The sequence below is a fragment of the Daphnia pulicaria genome, chromosome 3 (genome assembly GCF_021234035.1).
Source record: "Daphnia pulicaria isolate SC F1-1A chromosome 3, SC_F0-13Bv2, whole genome shotgun sequence".
NCBI classification, from domain to species: domain Eukaryota; kingdom Metazoa; phylum Arthropoda; class Branchiopoda; order Diplostraca; family Daphniidae; genus Daphnia; species Daphnia pulicaria.
In genome coordinates, this window is record NC_060915.1 from 787,538 (window position 1) to 806,343 (window position 18,806).

General features: G+C 36.8%; 40 pseudogenes; all 40 read left to right on the plus strand.

Moving 5' to 3' along the window:
• The first annotated feature begins 141 nt into the window (after positions 1-141).
• On the plus strand, positions 142-260 carry LOC124334550 (annotated as a pseudogene).
• A 416-nt stretch (positions 261-676) lies between these two features.
• Positions 677-795, plus strand: LOC124334051 (annotated as a pseudogene).
• A 284-nt stretch (positions 796-1,079) lies between these two features.
• Positions 1,080-1,198, plus strand: LOC124334551 (annotated as a pseudogene).
• A 416-nt stretch (positions 1,199-1,614) lies between these two features.
• LOC124330607 lies at positions 1,615-1,733 on the plus strand (annotated as a pseudogene).
• A 415-nt stretch (positions 1,734-2,148) lies between these two features.
• LOC124334053 lies at positions 2,149-2,267 on the plus strand (annotated as a pseudogene).
• Positions 2,268-2,551: 284 nt separating this feature from the next.
• LOC124334552 lies at positions 2,552-2,670 on the plus strand (annotated as a pseudogene).
• A 416-nt stretch (positions 2,671-3,086) lies between these two features.
• LOC124330608 lies at positions 3,087-3,205 on the plus strand (annotated as a pseudogene).
• A 415-nt stretch (positions 3,206-3,620) lies between these two features.
• Positions 3,621-3,739, plus strand: LOC124334055 (annotated as a pseudogene).
• A 284-nt stretch (positions 3,740-4,023) lies between these two features.
• Positions 4,024-4,142, plus strand: LOC124334056 (annotated as a pseudogene).
• A 284-nt stretch (positions 4,143-4,426) lies between these two features.
• LOC124334553 lies at positions 4,427-4,545 on the plus strand (annotated as a pseudogene).
• A 415-nt stretch (positions 4,546-4,960) lies between these two features.
• On the plus strand, positions 4,961-5,079 carry LOC124334057 (annotated as a pseudogene).
• A 284-nt stretch (positions 5,080-5,363) lies between these two features.
• LOC124334554 lies at positions 5,364-5,482 on the plus strand (annotated as a pseudogene).
• Positions 5,483-5,898: 416 nt separating this feature from the next.
• Positions 5,899-6,017, plus strand: LOC124330609 (annotated as a pseudogene).
• Positions 6,018-6,432: 415 nt separating this feature from the next.
• On the plus strand, positions 6,433-6,551 carry LOC124334058 (annotated as a pseudogene).
• Positions 6,552-6,835: 284 nt separating this feature from the next.
• LOC124334059 lies at positions 6,836-6,954 on the plus strand (annotated as a pseudogene).
• Positions 6,955-7,238: 284 nt separating this feature from the next.
• LOC124334555 lies at positions 7,239-7,357 on the plus strand (annotated as a pseudogene).
• A 416-nt stretch (positions 7,358-7,773) lies between these two features.
• Positions 7,774-7,892, plus strand: LOC124334060 (annotated as a pseudogene).
• Positions 7,893-8,176: 284 nt separating this feature from the next.
• Positions 8,177-8,295, plus strand: LOC124334556 (annotated as a pseudogene).
• A 416-nt stretch (positions 8,296-8,711) lies between these two features.
• Positions 8,712-8,830, plus strand: LOC124334061 (annotated as a pseudogene).
• A 284-nt stretch (positions 8,831-9,114) lies between these two features.
• On the plus strand, positions 9,115-9,233 carry LOC124330737 (annotated as a pseudogene).
• Positions 9,234-9,518: 285 nt separating this feature from the next.
• Positions 9,519-9,637, plus strand: LOC124334557 (annotated as a pseudogene).
• Positions 9,638-10,052: 415 nt separating this feature from the next.
• On the plus strand, positions 10,053-10,171 carry LOC124334558 (annotated as a pseudogene).
• Positions 10,172-10,586: 415 nt separating this feature from the next.
• Positions 10,587-10,705, plus strand: LOC124334560 (annotated as a pseudogene).
• Positions 10,706-11,121: 416 nt separating this feature from the next.
• Positions 11,122-11,240, plus strand: LOC124334062 (annotated as a pseudogene).
• A 284-nt stretch (positions 11,241-11,524) lies between these two features.
• Positions 11,525-11,643, plus strand: LOC124334561 (annotated as a pseudogene).
• Positions 11,644-12,059: 416 nt separating this feature from the next.
• On the plus strand, positions 12,060-12,178 carry LOC124334063 (annotated as a pseudogene).
• A 284-nt stretch (positions 12,179-12,462) lies between these two features.
• Positions 12,463-12,581, plus strand: LOC124334562 (annotated as a pseudogene).
• Positions 12,582-12,996: 415 nt separating this feature from the next.
• On the plus strand, positions 12,997-13,115 carry LOC124334563 (annotated as a pseudogene).
• Positions 13,116-13,530: 415 nt separating this feature from the next.
• Positions 13,531-13,649, plus strand: LOC124334564 (annotated as a pseudogene).
• Positions 13,650-14,065: 416 nt separating this feature from the next.
• LOC124334065 lies at positions 14,066-14,184 on the plus strand (annotated as a pseudogene).
• Positions 14,185-14,468: 284 nt separating this feature from the next.
• On the plus strand, positions 14,469-14,587 carry LOC124334565 (annotated as a pseudogene).
• Positions 14,588-15,003: 416 nt separating this feature from the next.
• Positions 15,004-15,122, plus strand: LOC124334066 (annotated as a pseudogene).
• A 284-nt stretch (positions 15,123-15,406) lies between these two features.
• Positions 15,407-15,525, plus strand: LOC124334566 (annotated as a pseudogene).
• A 415-nt stretch (positions 15,526-15,940) lies between these two features.
• LOC124334067 lies at positions 15,941-16,059 on the plus strand (annotated as a pseudogene).
• A 284-nt stretch (positions 16,060-16,343) lies between these two features.
• On the plus strand, positions 16,344-16,462 carry LOC124334068 (annotated as a pseudogene).
• A 284-nt stretch (positions 16,463-16,746) lies between these two features.
• LOC124334567 lies at positions 16,747-16,865 on the plus strand (annotated as a pseudogene).
• A 416-nt stretch (positions 16,866-17,281) lies between these two features.
• Positions 17,282-17,400, plus strand: LOC124330342 (annotated as a pseudogene).
• Positions 17,401-17,816: 416 nt separating this feature from the next.
• On the plus strand, positions 17,817-17,935 carry LOC124334069 (annotated as a pseudogene).
• Positions 17,936-18,219: 284 nt separating this feature from the next.
• Positions 18,220-18,338, plus strand: LOC124334070 (annotated as a pseudogene).
• Positions 18,339-18,622: 284 nt separating this feature from the next.
• Positions 18,623-18,741, plus strand: LOC124334071 (annotated as a pseudogene).
• Positions 18,742-18,806: the final 65 nt, after the last annotated feature.

The following is an 18,806-nucleotide window of genomic DNA, read 5'->3' on the forward strand; positions in this document are numbered from 1 at the left end:
TTGCGAGTTTTTCAAAGTTTATCGCGCTTTTTTATTCGCGATGGTTACGAGTCCAAATTCAATGAACAAACATTTCTATCACTTTGAAGTGATTTTCTATTCATCCATTGGGACTGGGAGGGTAATTTTTCATTTTTGAATGTCAACGGCCATATCACGTAGAACGCACCTGGTCTCGTCAGCTCCCAGAAGTTAAGTTACGTCGAGTCCCGTTAGTACTTGGAAGGGTGACCGCTTGGGAATACGGGATGTCGTTTGCGATGAATAGTTTGTTTTCAATAACAAATTTCTTGAAATTTTTTTTTCAATCACGATGGTTACCAGTCCAAATTCGTAGATAAAACATTTCAATGCCTTAGAGATAGGTTCAATTCATCTATAAGAATGATTCTGGATCAATTCCATTGAGAGTTTTTTCAAAGTTTATCGCGTTTTTTAATCGCGATGGTTACCAGTCCAAATTCGTAGATCAAAAATATCAATGGCATAGAGATAGGTTCAATTCATCTATTTGAATGATTCTGGATAAATTTCATTGCGAGTTTTTCAAAGTTTATCGCGCTTTTTTATTCGCGATGGTTACGAGTCCAAATTCAATGAACAAACATTTCTATCACTTTGAATTGATTTTCTATTCATCCATTGGGACTGGGAGGGTAATTTTTCAGTTTTGAATGTCAACGGCCATATCACGTAGAACGCACCTGGTCTCGTCAGCTCCCAGAAGTTAAGTCACGTCGAGTCCCGTTAGTACTTGGAAGGGTGACCGCTTGGGAATACGGGATGTCGTTGGCAATGAATAGTTTGTTTTCAATAACAAATTTCTTGACATTTTTTTTCAATCACGATGGTTACCAGTCCAAATTCGTAGATCAAAAATATCAATGGCATAGAGATAGGTTCAATTCATCTATAGGAATGATTCTGGATAAATTTCATTGCGAGTTTTTCAAAGTTTATCGCGCTTTTTTATTCGCGATGGTTACGAGTCCAAATTCAATGAACAAACATTTCTATCACTTTGAATTGATTTTCTATTCATCCATTGGGACTGGGAGGGTAATTTTTCATTTTTGAATGTCAACGGCCATATCACGTAGAACGCACCTGGTCTCGTCAGCTCCCAGAAGTTAAGTTACGTCGAGTCCCGTTAGTACTTGGAAGGGTGACCGCTTGGGAATACGGGATGTCGTTTGCGATAAATAGTTTGTTTTCAATAACAAATTTCTTGAAATTTTTTTTTCAATCACGATGGTTACCAGTCCAAATTCGTAGATAAAACATTTCAATGCCTTAGAGATAGGTTCAATTCATCTATAAGAATGATTCTGGATCAATTCCATTGAGAGTTTTTTCAAAGTTTATCGCGTTTTTTAATCGCGATGGTTACCAGTCCAAATTCGTAGATCAAAAATATCAATGGCATAGAGATAGGTTCAATTCATCTATAGGAATGATTCTGGATAAATTTCATTGCGAGTTTTTCAAAGTTTATCGCGCTTTTTTATTCGCGATGGTTACGAGTCCAAATTCAATGAACAAACATTTCTATCACTTTGAAGTGATTTTCTATTCATCCATTGGGACTGGGAGGGTAATTTTTCATTTTTGAATGTCAACGGCCATATGACGAAGAACGCACCTAGTCTTGTCAGCTCCCAGAAGTTAAGTTACGTCGAGTCCCGTTAGTACTTGGAAGGGTGACCGCTTGGGAATACGGGATGTCGTTTGCGATAAATAGTTTATTTTCAATAACAAATTTCTTGAAATTTTTTTTTCAATCACGATGGTTACCAGTCCAAATTCGTAGATAAAACATTTCAATGCCTTAGAGATAGGTTCAATTCATCTATAAGAATGATTCTGGATCAATTCCATTGAGAGTTTTTCAAAGTTTATCGCGTTTTTTAATCGCGATGGTTACCAGTCCAAATTCGTAGATCAAAAATATCAATGGCATAGAGATAGGTTCAATTCATCTATTTGAATGATTCTGGATAAATTTCATTGCGAGTTTTTCAAAGTTTATCGCGCTTTTTTATTCGCGATGGTTACGAGTCCAAATTCAATGAACAAACATTTCTATCACTTTGAATTGATTTTCTATTCATCCATTGGGACTGGGAGGGTAATTTTTCAGTTTTGAATGTCAACGGCCATATCACGTAGAACGCACCTGGTCTCGTCAGCTCCCAGAAGTTAAGTCACGTCGAGTCCCGTTAGTACTTGGAAGGGTGACCGCTTGGGAATACGGGATGTCGTTGGCAATGAATAGTTTGTTTTCAATAACAAATTTCTTGACATTTTTTTTCAATCACGATGGTTACCAGTCCAAATTCGTAGATCAAAAATATCAATGGCATAGAGATAGGTTCAATTCATCTATAGGAATGATTCTGGATAAATTTCATTGCGAGTTTTTCAAAGTTTATCGCGCTTTTTTATTCGCGATGGTTACGAGTCCAAATTCAATGAACAAACATTTCTATCACTTTGAATTGATTTTCTATTCATCCATTGGGACTGGGAGGGTAATTTTTCATTTTTGAATGTCAACGGCCATATCACGTAGAACGCACCTGGTCTCGTCAGCTCCCAGAAGTTAAGTTACGTCGAGTCCCGTTAGTACTTGGAAGGGTGACCGCTTGGGAATACGGGATGTCGTTTGCGATAAATAGTTTGTTTTCAATAACAAATTTCTTGAAATTTTTTTTTCAATCACGATGGTTACCAGTCCAAATTCGTAGATAAAACATTTCAATGCCTTAGAGATAGGTTCAATTCATCTATAAGAATGATTCTGGATCAATTCCATTGAGAGTTTTTTCAAAGTTTATCGCGTTTTTTAATCGCGATGGTTACCAGTCCAAATTCGTAGATCAAAAATATCAATGGCATAGAGATAGGTTCAATTCATCTATAGGAATGATTCTGGATAAATTTCATTGCGAGTTTTTCAAAGTTTATCGCGCTTTTTTATTCGCGATGGTTACGAGTCCAAATTCAATGAACAAACATTTCTATCACTTTGAAGTGATTTTCTATTCATCCATTGGGACTGGGAGGGTAATTTTTCATTTTTGAATGTCAACGGCCATATGACGAAGAACGCACCTAGTCTTGTCAGCTCCCAGAAGTTAAGTTACGTCGAGTCCCGTTAGTACTTGGAAGGGTGACCGCTTGGGAATACGGGATGTCGTTTGCGATAAATAGTTTATTTTCAATAACAAATTTCTTGAAATTTTTTTTTCAATCACGATGGTTACCAGTCCAAATTCGTAGATAAAACATTTCAATGCCTTAGAGATAGGTTCAATTCATCTATAAGAATGATTCTGGATCAATTCCATTGAGAGTTTTTCAAAGTTTATCGCGTTTTTTAATCGCGATGGTTACCAGTCCAAATTCGTAGATCAAAAATATCAATGGCATAGAGATAGGTTCAATTCATCTATTTGAATGATTCTGGATAAATTTCATTGCGAGTTTTTCAAAGTTTATCGCGCTTTTTTATTCGCGATGGTTACGAGTCCAAATTCAATGAACAAACATTTCTATCACTTTGAATTGATTTTCTATTCATCCATTGGGACTGGGAGGGTAATTTTTCAGTTTTGAATGTCAACGGCCATATCACGTAGAACGCACCTGGTCTCGTCAGCTCCCAGAAGTTAAGTCACGTCGAGTCCCGTTAGTACTTGGAAGGGTGACCGCTTGGGAATACGGGATGTCGTTGGCAATGAATAGTTTGTTTTCAATAACAAATTTCTTGACATTTTTTTTCAATCACGATGGTTACCAGTCCAAATTCGTAGATCAAAAATATCAATGGCATAGAGATAGGTTCAATTCATCTATAGGAATGATTCTGGATAAATTTCATTGCGAGTTTTTCAAAGTTTATCGCGCTTTTTTATTCGCGATGGTTACGAGTCCAAATTCAATGAACAAACATTTCTATCACTTTGAATTGATTTTCTATTCATCCATTGGGACTGGGAGGGTAATTTTTCAGTTTTGAATGTCAACGGCCATATCACGTAGAACGCACCTGGTCTCGTCAGCTCCCAGAAGTTAAGTCACGTCGAGTCCCGTTAGTACTTGGAAGGGTGACCGCTTGGGAATACGGGATGTCGTTGGCAATGAATAGTTTGTTTTCAATAACAAATTTCTTGACATTTTTTTTCAATCACGATGGTTACCAGTCCAAATTCGTAGATCAAAAATATCAATGGCATAGAGATAGGTTCAATTCATCTATTTGAATGATTCTGGATAAATTTCATTGCGAGTTTTTCAAAGTTTATCGCGCTTTTTTATTCGCGATGGTTACGAGTCCAAATTCAATGAACAAACATTTCTATCACTTTGAAGTGATTTTCTATTCATCCATTGGGACTGGGAGGGTAATTTTTCATTTTTGAATGTCAACGGCCATATCACGTAGAACGCACCTGGTCTCGTCAGCTCCCAGAAGTTAAGTTACGTCGAGTCCCGTTAGTACTTGGAAGGGTGACCGCTTGGGAATACGGGATGTCGTTTGCGATAAATAGTTTATTTTCAATAACAAATTTCTTGAAATTTTTTTTTCAATCACGATGGTTACCAGTCCAAATTCGTAGATAAAACATTTCAATGCCTTAGAGATAGGTTCAATTCATCTATAAGAATGATTCTGGATCAATTCCATTGAGAGTTTTTCAAAGTTTATCGCGTTTTTTAATCGCGATGGTTACCAGTCCAAATTCGTAGATCAAAAATATCAATGGCATAGAGATAGGTTCAATTCATCTATTTGAATGATTCTGGATAAATTTCATTGCGAGTTTTTCAAAGTTTATCGCGCTTTTTTATTCGCGATGGTTACGAGTCCAAATTCAATGAACAAACATTTCTATCACTTTGAATTGATTTTCTATTCATCCATTGGGACTGGGAGGGTAATTTTTCAGTTTTGAATGTCAACGGCCATATCACGTAGAACGCACCTGGTCTCGTCAGCTCCCAGAAGTTAAGTCACGTCGAGTCCCGTTAGTACTTGGAAGGGTGACCGCTTGGGAATACGGGATGTCGTTGGCAATGAATAGTTTGTTTTCAATAACAAATTTCTTGACATTTTTTTTCAATCACGATGGTTACCAGTCCAAATTCGTAGATCAAAAATATCAATGGCATAGAGATAGGTTCAATTCATCTATAGGAATGATTCTGGATAAATTTCATTGCGAGTTTTTCAAAGTTTATCGCGCTTTTTTATTCGCGATGGTTACGAGTCCAAATTCAATGAACAAACATTTCTATCACTTTGAATTGATTTTCTATTCATCCATTGGGACTGGGAGGGTAATTTTTCATTTTTGAATGTCAACGGCCATATCACGTAGAACGCACCTGGTCTCGTCAGCTCCCAGAAGTTAAGTTACGTCGAGTCCCGTTAGTACTTGGAAGGGTGACCGCTTGGGAATACGGGATGTCGTTTGCGATAAATAGTTTGTTTTCAATAACAAATTTCTTGAAATTTTTTTTTCAATCACGATGGTTACCAGTCCAAATTCGTAGATAAAACATTTCAATGCCTTAGAGATAGGTTCAATTCATCTATAAGAATGATTCTGGATCAATTCCATTGAGAGTTTTTTCAAAGTTTATCGCGTTTTTTAATCGCGATGGTTACCAGTCCAAATTCGTAGATCAAAAATATCAATGGCATAGAGATAGGTTCAATTCATCTATAGGAATGATTCTGGATAAATTTCATTGCGAGTTTTTCAAAGTTTATCGCGCTTTTTTATTCGCGATGGTTACGAGTCCAAATTCAATGAACAAACATTTCTATCACTTTGAAGTGATTTTCTATTCATCCATTGGGACTGGGAGGGTAATTTTTCATTTTTGAATGTCAACGGCCATATGACGAAGAACGCACCTAGTCTTGTCAGCTCCCAGAAGTTAAGTTACGTCGAGTCCCGTTAGTACTTGGAAGGGTGACCGCTTGGGAATACGGGATGTCGTTTGCGATAAATAGTTTATTTTCAATAACAAATTTCTTGAAATTTTTTTTTCAATCACGATGGTTACCAGTCCAAATTCGTAGATAAAACATTTCAATGCCTTAGAGATAGGTTCAATTCATCTATAAGAATGATTCTGGATCAATTCCATTGAGAGTTTTTCAAAGTTTATCGCGTTTTTTAATCGCGATGGTTACCAGTCCAAATTCGTAGATCAAAAATATCAATGGCATAGAGATAGGTTCAATTCATCTATTTGAATGATTCTGGATAAATTTCATTGCGAGTTTTTCAAAGTTTATCGCGCTTTTTTATTCGCGATGGTTACGAGTCCAAATTCAATGAACAAACATTTCTATCACTTTGAATTGATTTTCTATTCATCCATTGGGACTGGGAGGGTAATTTTTCAGTTTTGAATGTCAACGGCCATATCACGTAGAACGCACCTGGTCTCGTCAGCTCCCAGAAGTTAAGTCACGTCGAGTCCCGTTAGTACTTGGAAGGGTGACCGCTTGGGAATACGGGATGTCGTTGGCAATGAATAGTTTGTTTTCAATAACAAATTTCTTGACATTTTTTTTCAATCACGATGGTTACCAGTCCAAATTCGTAGATCAAAAATATCAATGGCATAGAGATAGGTTCAATTCATCTATAGGAATGATTCTGGATAAATTTCATTGCGAGTTTTTCAAAGTTTATCGCGCTTTTTTATTCGCGATGGTTACGAGTCCAAATTCAATGAACAAACATTTCTATCACTTTGAATTGATTTTCTATTCATCCATTGGGACTGGGAGGGTAATTTTTCAGTTTTGAATGTCAACGGCCATATCACGTAGAACGCACCTGGTCTCGTCAGCTCCCAGAAGTTAAGTCACGTCGAGTCCCGTTAGTACTTGGAAGGGTGACCGCTTGGGAATACGGGATGTCGTTGGCAATGAATAGTTTGTTTTCAATAACAAATTTCTTGACATTTTTTTTCAATCACGATGGTTACCAGTCCAAATTCGTAGATCAAAAATATCAATGGCATAGAGATAGGTTCAATTCATCTATTTGAATGATTCTGGATAAATTTCATTGCGAGTTTTTCAAAGTTTATCGCGCTTTTTTATTCGCGATGGTTACGAGTCCAAATTCAATGAACAAACATTTCTATCACTTTGAAGTGATTTTCTATTCATCCATTGGGACTGGGAGGGTAATTTTTCATTTTTGAATGTCAACGGCCATATCACGTAGAACGCACCTGGTCTCGTCAGCTCCCAGAAGTTAAGTTACGTCGAGTCCCGTTAGTACTTGGAAGGGTGACCGCTTGGGAATACGGGATGTCGTTTGCGATAAATAGTTTGTTTTCAATAACAAATTTCTTGAAATTTTTTTTTCAATCACGATGGTTACCAGTCCAAATTCGTAGATAAAACATTTCAATGCCTTAGAGATAGGTTCAATTCATCTATAAGAATGATTCTGGATCAATTCCATTGAGAGTTTTTTCAAAGTTTATCGCGTTTTTTAATCGCGATGGTTACCAGTCCGAATTCGTAGATCAAAAATATCAATGGCATAGAGATAGGTTCAATTCATCTATTTTAATGATTCTGGATAAATTTCATTGCGAGTTTTTCAAAGTTTATCGCGCTTTTTTATTCGCGATGGTTACGAGTCCAAATTCAATGAACAAACATTTCTATCACTTTGAATTGATTTTCTATTCATCCATTGGGACTGGGAGGGTAATTTTTCATTTTTGAATGTCAACGGCCATATCACGTAGAACGCACCTGGTCTCGTCAGCTCCCAGAAGTTAAGTCACGTCGAGTCCCGTTAGTACTTGGAAGGGTGACCGCTTGGGAATACGGGATGTCGTTGGCAATGAATAGTTTGTTTTCAATAACAAATTTCTTGAAATTTTTTTTCAATCACGATGGTTACCAGTCCAAATTCGTAGATCAAAAATATCAATGGCATAGAGATAGGTTCAATTCATCTATTTGAATAATTCTGGATAAATTTCATTGCGAGTTTTTCAAAGTTTATCGCGCTTTTTTATTCGCGATGGTTACGAGTCCAAATTCAATGAACAAACATTTCTATCACTTTGAAGTGATTTTCTATTCATCCATTGGGACTGGGAGGGTAATTTTTCATTTTTGAATGTCAACGGCCATATCACGTAGAACGCACCTGGTCTCGTCAGCTCCCAGAAGTTAAGTTACGTCGAGTCCCGTTAGTACTTGGAAGGGTGACCGCTTGGGAATACGGGATGTCGTTTGCGATAAATAGTTTGTTTTCAATAACAAATTTCTTGAAATTTTTTTTTCAATCACGATGGTTACCAGTCCAAATTCGTAGATAAAACATTTCAATGCCTTAGAGATAGGTTCAATTCATCTATAAGAATGATTCTGGATCAATTCCATTGAGAGTTTTTTCAAAGTTTATCGCGTTTTTTAATCGCGATGGTTACCAGTCCGAATTCGTAGATCAAAAATATCAATGGCATAGAGATAGGTTCAATTCATCTATTTTAATGATTCTGGATAAATTTCATTGCGAGTTTTTCAAAGTTTATCGCGCTTTTTTATTCGCGATGGTTACGAGTCCAAATTCAATGAACAAACATTTCTATCACTTTGAATTGATTTTCTATTCATCCATTGGGACTGGGAGGGTAATTTTTCATTTTTGAATGTCAACGGCCATATCACGTAGAACGCACCTGGTCTCGTCAGCTCCCAGAAGTTAAGTCACGTCGAGTCCCGTTAGTACTTGGAAGGGTGACCGCTTGGGAATACGGGATGTCGTTGGCAATGAATAGTTTGTTTTCAATAACAAATTTCTTGAAATTTTTTTTCAATCACGATGGTTACCAGTCCAAATTCGTAGATCAAAAATATCAATGGCATAGAGATAGGTTCAATTCATCTATTTGAATAATTCTGGATAAATTTCATTGCGAGTTTTTCAAAGTTTATCGCGCTTTTTTATTCGCGATGGTTACGAGTCCAAATTAAATGAACAAACATTTCTATCACTTTGAAGTGATTTTCTATTCATCCATTGGGACTGGGAGGGTAATTTTTCATTTTTGAATGTCAACGGCCATATCACGTAGAACGCACCTGGTCTCGTCAGCTCCCAGAAGTTAAGTTACGTCGAGTCCCGTTAGTACTTGGAAGGGTGACCGCTTGGGAATACGGGATGTCGTTGGCGATGAATATTTTGTTTTCAATAACAAATTTCTTGAAATTTTTTTTTCAATCACGATGGTTACCAGTCCAAATTCGTAGATAAAACCTTTCAATGCCTTAGAGATAGGTTCAATTCATCTATTTGAATGATTCTGGATAAATTTCATTGCGAGTTTTTCAAAGTTTATCGCGCTTTTTTATTCGCGATGGTTACGAGTCCAAATTCAATGAACAAACATTTCTATCACTTTGAAGTGATTTTCTATTCATCCATTGGGACTGGGAGGGTAATTTTTCATTTTTGAATGTCAACGGCCATATCACGTAGAACGCACCTGGTCTCGTCAGCTCCCAGAAGTTAAGTTACGTCGAGTCCCGTTAGTACTTGGAAGGGTGACCGCTTGGGAATACGGGATGTCGTTTGCGATAAATAGTTTGTTTTCAATAACAAATTTCTTGAAATTTTTTTTTCAATCACGATGGTTACCAGTCCAAATTCGTAGATAAAACATTTCAAAGCCTTAGAGATAGGTTCAATTCATCTATAAGAATGATTCTGGATCAATTCCATTGAGAGTTTTTCAAAGTTTATCGCGTTTTTTAATCGCGATGGTTACCAGTCCAAATTCGTAGATCAAAAATATCAATGGCATAGAGATAGGTTCAATTCATCTATTTGAATGATTCTGGATAAATTTCATTGCGAGTTTTTCAAAGTTTATCGCGCTTTTTTATTCGCGATGGTTACGAGTCCAAATTCAATGAACAAACATTTCTATCACTTTGAAGTGATTTTCTATTCATCCATTGGGACTGGGAGGGTAATTTTTCATTTTTGAATGTCAACGGCCATATCACGTAGAACGCACCTGGTCTCGTCAGCTCCCAGAAGTTAAGTTACGTCGAGTCCCGTTAGTACTTGGAAGGGTGACCGCTTGGGAATACGGGATGTCGTTTGCGATAAATAGTTTGTTTTCAATAACAAATTTCTTGAAATTTTTTTTTCAATCACGATGGTTACCAGTCCAAATTCGTAGATAAAACATTTCAAAGCCTTAGAGATAGGTTCAATTCATCTATAAGAATGATTCTGGATCAATTCCATTGAGAGTTTTTCAAAGTTTATCGCGTTTTTTAATCGCGATGGTTACCAGTCCAAATTCGTAGATCAAAAATATCAATGGCATAGAGATAGGTTCAATTCATCTATTTGAATGATTCTGGATAAATTTCATTGCGAGTTTTTCAAAGTTTATCGCGCTTTTTTATTCGCGATGGTTACGAGTCCAAATTCAATGAACAAACATTTCTATCACTTTGAAGTGATTTTCTATTCATCCATTGGGACTGGGAGGGTAATTTTTCATTTTTGAATGTCAACGGCCATATCACGTAGAACGCACCTGGTCTCGTCAGCTCCCAGAAGTTAAGTTACGTCGAGTCCCGTTAGTACTTGGAAGGGTGACCGCTTGGGAATACGGGATGTCGTTTGCGATAAATAGTTTGTTTTCAATAACAAATTTCTTGAAATTTTTTTTTCAATCACGATGGTTACCAGTCCAAATTCGTAGATAAAACATTTCAATGCCTTAGAGATAGGTTCAATTCATCTATAAGAATGATTCTGGATCAATTCCATTGAGAGTTTTTTCAAAGTTTATCGCGTTTTTTAATCGCGATGGTTACCAGTCCGAATTCGTAGATCAAAAATATCAATGGCATAGAGATAGGTTCAATTCATCTATTTTAATGATTCTGGATAAATTTCATTGCGAGTTTTTCAAAGTTTATCGCGCTTTTTTATTCGCGATGGTTACGAGTCCAAATTCAATGAACAAACATTTATATCACTTTGAATTGATTTTCTATTCATCCATTGGGACTGGGAGGGTAATTTTTCATTTTTGAATGTCAACGGCCATATCACGTAGAACGCACCTGGTCTCGTCAGCTCCCAGAAGTTAAGTCACGTCGAGTCCCGTTAGTACTTGGAAGGGTGACCGCTTGGGAATACGGGATGTCGTTGGCAATGAATAGTTTGTTTTCAATAACAAATTTCTTGAAATTTTTTTTCAATCACGATGGTTACCAGTCCAAATTCGTAGATCAAAAATATCAATGGCATAGAGATAGGTTCAATTCATCTATTTGAATAATTCTGGATAAATTTCATTGCGAGTTTTTCAAAGTTTATCGCGCTTTTTTATTCGCGATGGTTACGAGTCCAAATTCAATGAACAAACATTTCTATCACTTTGAAGTGATTTTCTATTCATCCATTGGGACTGGGAGGGTAATTTTTCATTTTTGAATGTCAACGGCCATATCACGTAGAACGCACCTGGTCTCGTCAGCTCCCAGAAGTTAAGTTACGTCGAGTCCCGTTAGTACTTGGAAGGGTGACCGCTTGGGAATACGGGATGTCGTTTGCGATGAATAGTTTGTTTTCAATAACAAATTTCTTGAAATTTTTTTTTCAATCACGATGGTTACCAGTCCAAATTCGTAGATAAAACATTTCAATGCCTTAGAGATAGGTTCAATTCATCTATAAGAATGATTCTGGATCAATTCCATTGAGAGTTTTTTCAAAGTTTATCGCGTTTTTTAATCGCGATGGTTACCAGTCCAAATTCGTAGATCAAAAATATCAATGGCATAGAGATAGGTTCAATTCATCTATTTGAATGATTCTGGATAAATTTCATTGCGAGTTTTTCAAAGTTTATCGCGCTTTTTTATTCGCGATGGTTACGAGTCCAAATTCAATGAACAAACATTTCTATCACTTTGAATTGATTTTCTATTCATCCATTGGGACTGGGAGGGTAATTTTTCAGTTTTGAATGTCAACGGCCATATCACGTAGAACGCACCTGGTCTCGTCAGCTCCCAGAAGTTAAGTCACGTCGAGTCCCGTTAGTACTTGGAAGGGTGACCGCTTGGGAATACGGGATGTCGTTGGCAATGAATAGTTTGTTTTCAATAACAAATTTCTTGACATTTTTTTTCAATCACGATGGTTACCAGTCCAAATTCGTAGATCAAAAATATCAATGGCATAGAGATAGGTTCAATTCATCTATAGGAATGATTCTGGATAAATTTCATTGCGAGTTTTTCAAAGTTTATCGCGCTTTTTTATTCGCGATGGTTACGAGTCCAAATTCAATGAACAAACATTTCTATCACTTTGAATTGATTTTCTATTCATCCATTGGGACTGGGAGGGTAATTTTTCATTTTTGAATGTCAACGGCCATATCACGTAGAACGCACCTGGTCTCGTCAGCTCCCAGAAGTTAAGTTACGTCGAGTCCCGTTAGTACTTGGAAGGGTGACCGCTTGGGAATACGGGATGTCGTTTGCGATAAATAGTTTCTTTTCAATAACAAATTTCTTGAAATTTTTTTTTCAATCACGATGGTTACCAGTCCAAATTCGTAGATAAAACATTTCAATGCCTTAGAGATAGGTTCAATTCATCTATAAGAATGATTCTGGATCAATTCCATTGAGAGTTTTTCAAAGTTTATCGCGTTTTTTAATCGCGATGGTTACCAGTCCAAATTCGTAGATCAAAAATATCAATGGCATAGAGATAGGTTCAATTCATCTATTTGAATGATTCTGGATAAATTTCATTGCGAGTTTTTCAAAGTTTATCGCGCTTTTTTATTCGCGATGGTTACGAGTCCAAATTCAATGAACAAACATTTCTATCACTTTGAATTGATTTTCTATTCATCCATTGGGACTGGGAGGGTAATTTTTCATTTTTGAATGTCAACGGCCATATCACGTAGAACGCACCTGGTCTCGTCAGCTCCCAGAAGTTAAGTTACGTCGAGTCCCGTTAGTACTTGGAAGGGTGACCGCTTGGGAATACGGGATGTCGTTTGCGATAAATAGTTTGTTTTCAATAACAAATTTCTTGAAATTTTTTTTTCAATCACGATGGTTACCAGTCCAAATTCGTAGATAAAACATTTCAAAGCCTTAGAGATAGGTTCAATTCATCTATAAGAATGATTCTGGATCAATTCCATTGAGAGTTTTTCAAAGTTTATCGCGTTTTTTAATCGCGATGGTTACCAGTCCAAATTCGTAGATCAAAAATATCAATGGCATAGAGATAGGTTCAATTCATCTATTTGAATGATTCTGGATAAATTTCATTGCGAGTTTTTCAAAGTTTATCGCGCTTTTTTATTCGCGATGGTTACGAGTCCAAATTCAATGAACAAACATTTCTATCACTTTGAAGTGATTTTCTATTCATCCATTGGGACTGGGAGGGTAATTTTTCATTTTTGAATGTCAACGGCCATATCACGTAGAACGCACCTGGTCTCGTCAGCTCCCAGAAGTTAAGTTACGTCGAGTCCCGTTAGTACTTGGAAGGGTGACCGCTTGGGAATACGGGATGTCGTTTGCGATAAATAGTTTGTTTTCAATAACAAATTTCTTGAAATTTTTTTTTCAATCACGATGGTTACCAGTCCAAATTCGTAGATAAAACATTTCAATGCCTTAGAGATAGGTTCAATTCATCTATAAGAATGATTCTGGATCAATTCCATTGAGAGTTTTTTCAAAGTTTATCGCGTTTTTTAATCGCGATGGTTACCAGTCCGAATTCGTAGATCAAAAATATCAATGGCATAGAGATAGGTTCAATTCATCTATTTTAATGATTCTGGATAAATTTCATTGCGAGTTTTTCAAAGTTTATCGCGCTTTTTTATTCGCGATGGTTACGAGTCCAAATTCAATGAACAAACATTTCTATCACTTTGAATTGATTTTCTATTCATCCATTGGGACTGGGAGGGTAATTTTTCATTTTTGAATGTCAACGGCCATATCACGTAGAACGCACCTGGTCTCGTCAGCTCCCAGAAGTTAAGTCACGTCGAGTCCCGTTAGTACTTGGAAGGGTGACCGCTTGGGAATACGGGATGTCGTTGGCAATGAATAGTTTGTTTTCAATAACAAATTTCTTGAAATTTTTTTTCAATCACGATGGTTACCAGTCCAAATTCGTAGATCAAAAATATCAATGGCATAGAGATAGGTTCAATTCATCTATTTGAATAATTCTGGATAAATTTCATTGCGAGTTTTTCAAAGTTTATCGCGCTTTTTTATTCGCGATGGTTACGAGTCCAAATTCAATGAACAAACATTTCTATCACTTTGAAGTGATTTTCTATTCATCCATTGGGACTGGGAGGGTAATTTTTCATTTTTGAATGTCAACGGCCATATCACGTAGAACGCACCTGGTCTCGTCAGCTCCCAGAAGTTAAGTTACGTCGAGTCCCGTTAGTACTTGGAAGGGTGACCGCTTGGGAATACGGGATGTCGTTTGCGATGAATAGTTTGTTTTCAATAACAAATTTCTTGAAATTTTTTTTTCAATCACGATGGTTACCAGTCCAAATTCGTAGATAAAACATTTCAATGCCTTAGAGATAGGTTCAATTCATCTATAAGAATGATTCTGGATCAATTCCATTGAGAGTTTTTTCAAAGTTTATCGCGTTTTTTAATCGCGATGGTTACCAGTCCAAATTCGTAGATCAAAAATATCAATGGCATAGAGATAGGTTCAATTCATCTATTTGAATGATTCTGGATAAATTTCATTGCGAGTTTTTCAAAGTTTATCGCGCTTTTTTATTCGCGATGGTTACGAGTCCAAATTCAATGAACAAACATTTCTATCACTTTGAATTGATTTTCTATTCATCCATTGGGACTGGGAGGGTAATTTTTCAGTTTTGAATGTCAACGGCCATATCACGTAGAACGCACCTGGTCTCGTCAGCTCCCAGAAGTTAAGTCACGTCGAGTCCCGTTAGTACTTGGAAGGGTGACCGCTTGGGAATACGGGATGTCGTTGGCAATGAATAGTTTGTTTTCAATAACAAATTTCTTGACATTTTTTTTCAATCACGATGGTTACCAGTCCAAATTCGTAGATCAAAAATATCAATGGCATAGAGATAGGTTCAATTCATCTATAGGAATGATTCTGGATAAATTTCATTGCGAGTTTTTCAAAGTTTATCGCGCTTTTTTATTCGCGATGGTTACGAGTCCAAATTCAATGAACAAACATTTCTATCACTTTGAATTGATTTTCTATTCATCCATTGGGACTGGGAGGGTAATTTTTCATTTTTGAATGTCAACGGCCATATCACGTAGAACGCACCTGGTCTCGTCAGCTCCCAGAAGTTAAGTTACGTCGAGTCCCGTTAGTACTTGGAAGGGTGACCGCTTGGGAATACGGGATGTCGTTTGCGATAAATAGTTTCTTTTCAATAACAAATTTCTTGAAATTTTTTTTTCAATCACGATGGTTACCAGTCCAAATTCGTAGATAAAACATTTCAATGCCTTAGAGATAGGTTCAATTCATCTATAAGAATGATTCTGGATCAATTCCATTGAGAGTTTTTCAAAGTTTATCGCGTTTTTTAATCGCGATGGTTACCAGTCCAAATTCGTAGATCAAAAATATCAATGGCATAGAGATAGGTTCAATTCATCTATTTGAATGATTCTGGATAAATTTCATTGCGAGTTTTTCAAAGTTTATCGCGCTTTTTTATTCGCGATGGTTACGAGTCCAAATTCAATGAACAAACATTTCTATCACTTTGAATTGATTTTCTATTCATCCATTGGGACTGGGAGGGTAATTTTTCAGTTTTGAATGTCAACGGCCATATCACGTAGAACGCACCTGGTCTCGTCAGCTCCCAGAAGTTAAGTCACGTCGAGTCCCGTTAGTACTTGGAAGGGTGACCGCTTGGGAATACGGGATGTCGTTGGCAATGAATAGTTTGTTTTCAATAACAAATTTCTTGACATTTTTTTTCAATCACGATGGTTACCAGTCCAAATTCGTAGATCAAAAATATCAATGGCATAGAGATAGGTTCAATTCATCTATAGGAATGATTCTGGATAAATTTCATTGCGAGTTTTTCAAAGTTTATCGCGCTTTTTTATTCGCGATGGTTACGAGTCCAAATTCAATGAACAAACATTTCTATCACTTTGAATTGATTTTCTATTCATCCATTGGGACTGGGAGGGTAATTTTTCAGTTTTGAATGTCAACGGCCATATCACGTAGAACGCACCTGGTCTCGTCAGCTCCCAGAAGTTAAGTCACGTCGAGTCCCGTTAGTACTTGGAAGGGTGACCGCTTGGGAATACGGGATGTCGTTGGCAATGAATAGTTTGTTTTCAATAACAAATTTCTTGACATTTTTTTTCAATCACGATGGTTACCAGTCCAAATTCGTAGATCAAAAATATCAATGGCATAGAGATAGGTTCAATTCATCTATAGGAATGATTCTGGATAAATTTCATTGCGAGTTTTTCAAAGTTTATCGCGCTTTTTTATTCGCGATGGTTACGAGTCCAAATTCAATGAACAAACATTTCTATCACTTTGAATTGATTTTCTATTCATCCATTGGGACTGGGAGGGTAATTTTTCATTTTTGAATGTCAACGGCCATATCACGTAGAACGCACCTGGTCTCGTCAGCTCCCAGAAGTTAAGTTACGTCGAGTCCCGTTAGTACTTGGAAGGGTGACCGCTTGGGAATACGGGATGTCGTTTGCGATAAATAGTTTGTTTTCAATAACAAATTTCTTGAAATTTTTTTTTCAATCACGATGGTTACCAGTCCAAATTCGTAGATAAAACATTTCAATGCCTTAGAGATAGGTTCAATTCATCTATAAGAATGATTCTGGATCAATTCCATTGAGAGTTTTTTCAAAGTTTATCGCGTTTTTTAATCGCGATGGTTACCAGTCCAAATTCGTAGATCAAAAATATCAATGGCATAGAGATAGGTTCAATTCATCTATAGGAATGATTCTGGATAAATTTCATTGCGAGTTTTTCAAAGTTTATCGCGCTTTTTTATTCGCGATGGTTACGAGTCCAAATTCAATGAACAAACATTTCTAACACTTTGAAGTGATTTTCTATTCATCCATTGGGACTGGGAGGGTAATTTTTCATTTTTGAATGTCAACGGCCATATGACGTAGAACGCACCTAGTCTCGTCAGCTCCCAGAAGTTAAGTTACGTCGAGTCCCGTTAGTACTTGGAAGGGTGACCGCTTGGGAATACGGGATGTCGTTTGCGATAAATAGTTTATTTTCAATAACAAATTTCTTGAATTTTTTTTTTCAATCACGATGGTTACCAGTCCAAATTCGTAGATAAAACATTTCAATGCCTTAGAGAAAGGTTCAATTCATCTATAAGAATGATTCTGGATCAATTCCATTCAGAGTTTTTTCAAAGTTTATCGCGTTTTTTAATCGCGATGGTTACCAGTCCAAATTCGTAGATCAAAAATATCAATGGCATAGAGATAGGTTCAATTCATCTATTTGAATGATTCTGGATAAATTTCATTGCGAGTTTTTCAAAGTTTATCGCGCTTTTTTATTCGCGATGGTTACGATTCCAAATTCAATGAACAAACATTTCTATCACTTTGAAGTGATTTTCTATTCATCCATTGGGACTGGGAGGGTAATTTTTCAGTTTTGAATGTCAACGGCCATATCACGTAGAACGCACCTGGTCTCGTCAGCTCCCAGAAGTTAAGTCACGTCGAGTCCCGTTAGTACTTGGAAGGGTGACCGCTTGGGAATACGGGATGTCGTTGGCAATGAATAGTTTGTTTTCAATAACAAATTTCTTGAAATTTTTTTTCAATCACGATGGTTACCAGTCCAAATTCGTAGATCAAAAATATCAATGGCATAGAGATAGGTTCAATTCATCTATTTGAATGATTCTGGATAAATTTCATTGCGAGTTTTTCAAAGTTTATCGCGCTTTTTTATTCGCGATGGTTACGATTCCAAATTCAATGAACAAACATTTCTATCACTTTGAAGTGATTTTCTATTCATCCATTGGGACTGGGAGGGTAATTTTTCAGTTTTGAATGTCAACGGCCATATCACGTAGAACGCACCTGGTCTCGTCAGCTCCCAGAAGTTAAGTCACGTCGAGTCCCGTTAGTACTTGGAAGGGTGACCGCTTGGGAATACGGGATGTCGTTGGCAATGAATAGTTTGTTTTCAATAACAAATTTCTTGAAATTTTTTTTCAATCACGATGGTTACCAGTCCAAATTCGTAGATCAAAAATATCAATGGCATAGAGATAGGTTCAATTCATCTATTTGAATGATTCTGGATAAATTTCATTGCGAGTTTTTCAAAGTTTATCGCGCTTTTTTATTCGCGATGGTTACGATTCCAAATTCAATGAACAAACATTTCTATCACTTTGAAGTGATTTTCTATTCATCCATTGGGACTGGGAGGGTAATTTTTCAGTTTTGAATGTCAACGGCCATATCACGTAGAACGCACCTGGTCTCGTCAGCTCCCAGAAGTTAAGTCACGTCGAGTCCCGTTAGTACTTGGAAGGGTGACCGCTTGGGAATACGGGATGTCGTTGGCAATGAATAGTTTGTTTTCAATAACAAATTTCTTGAAATTTTTTTTCAATCACGATGGTTACCAGTC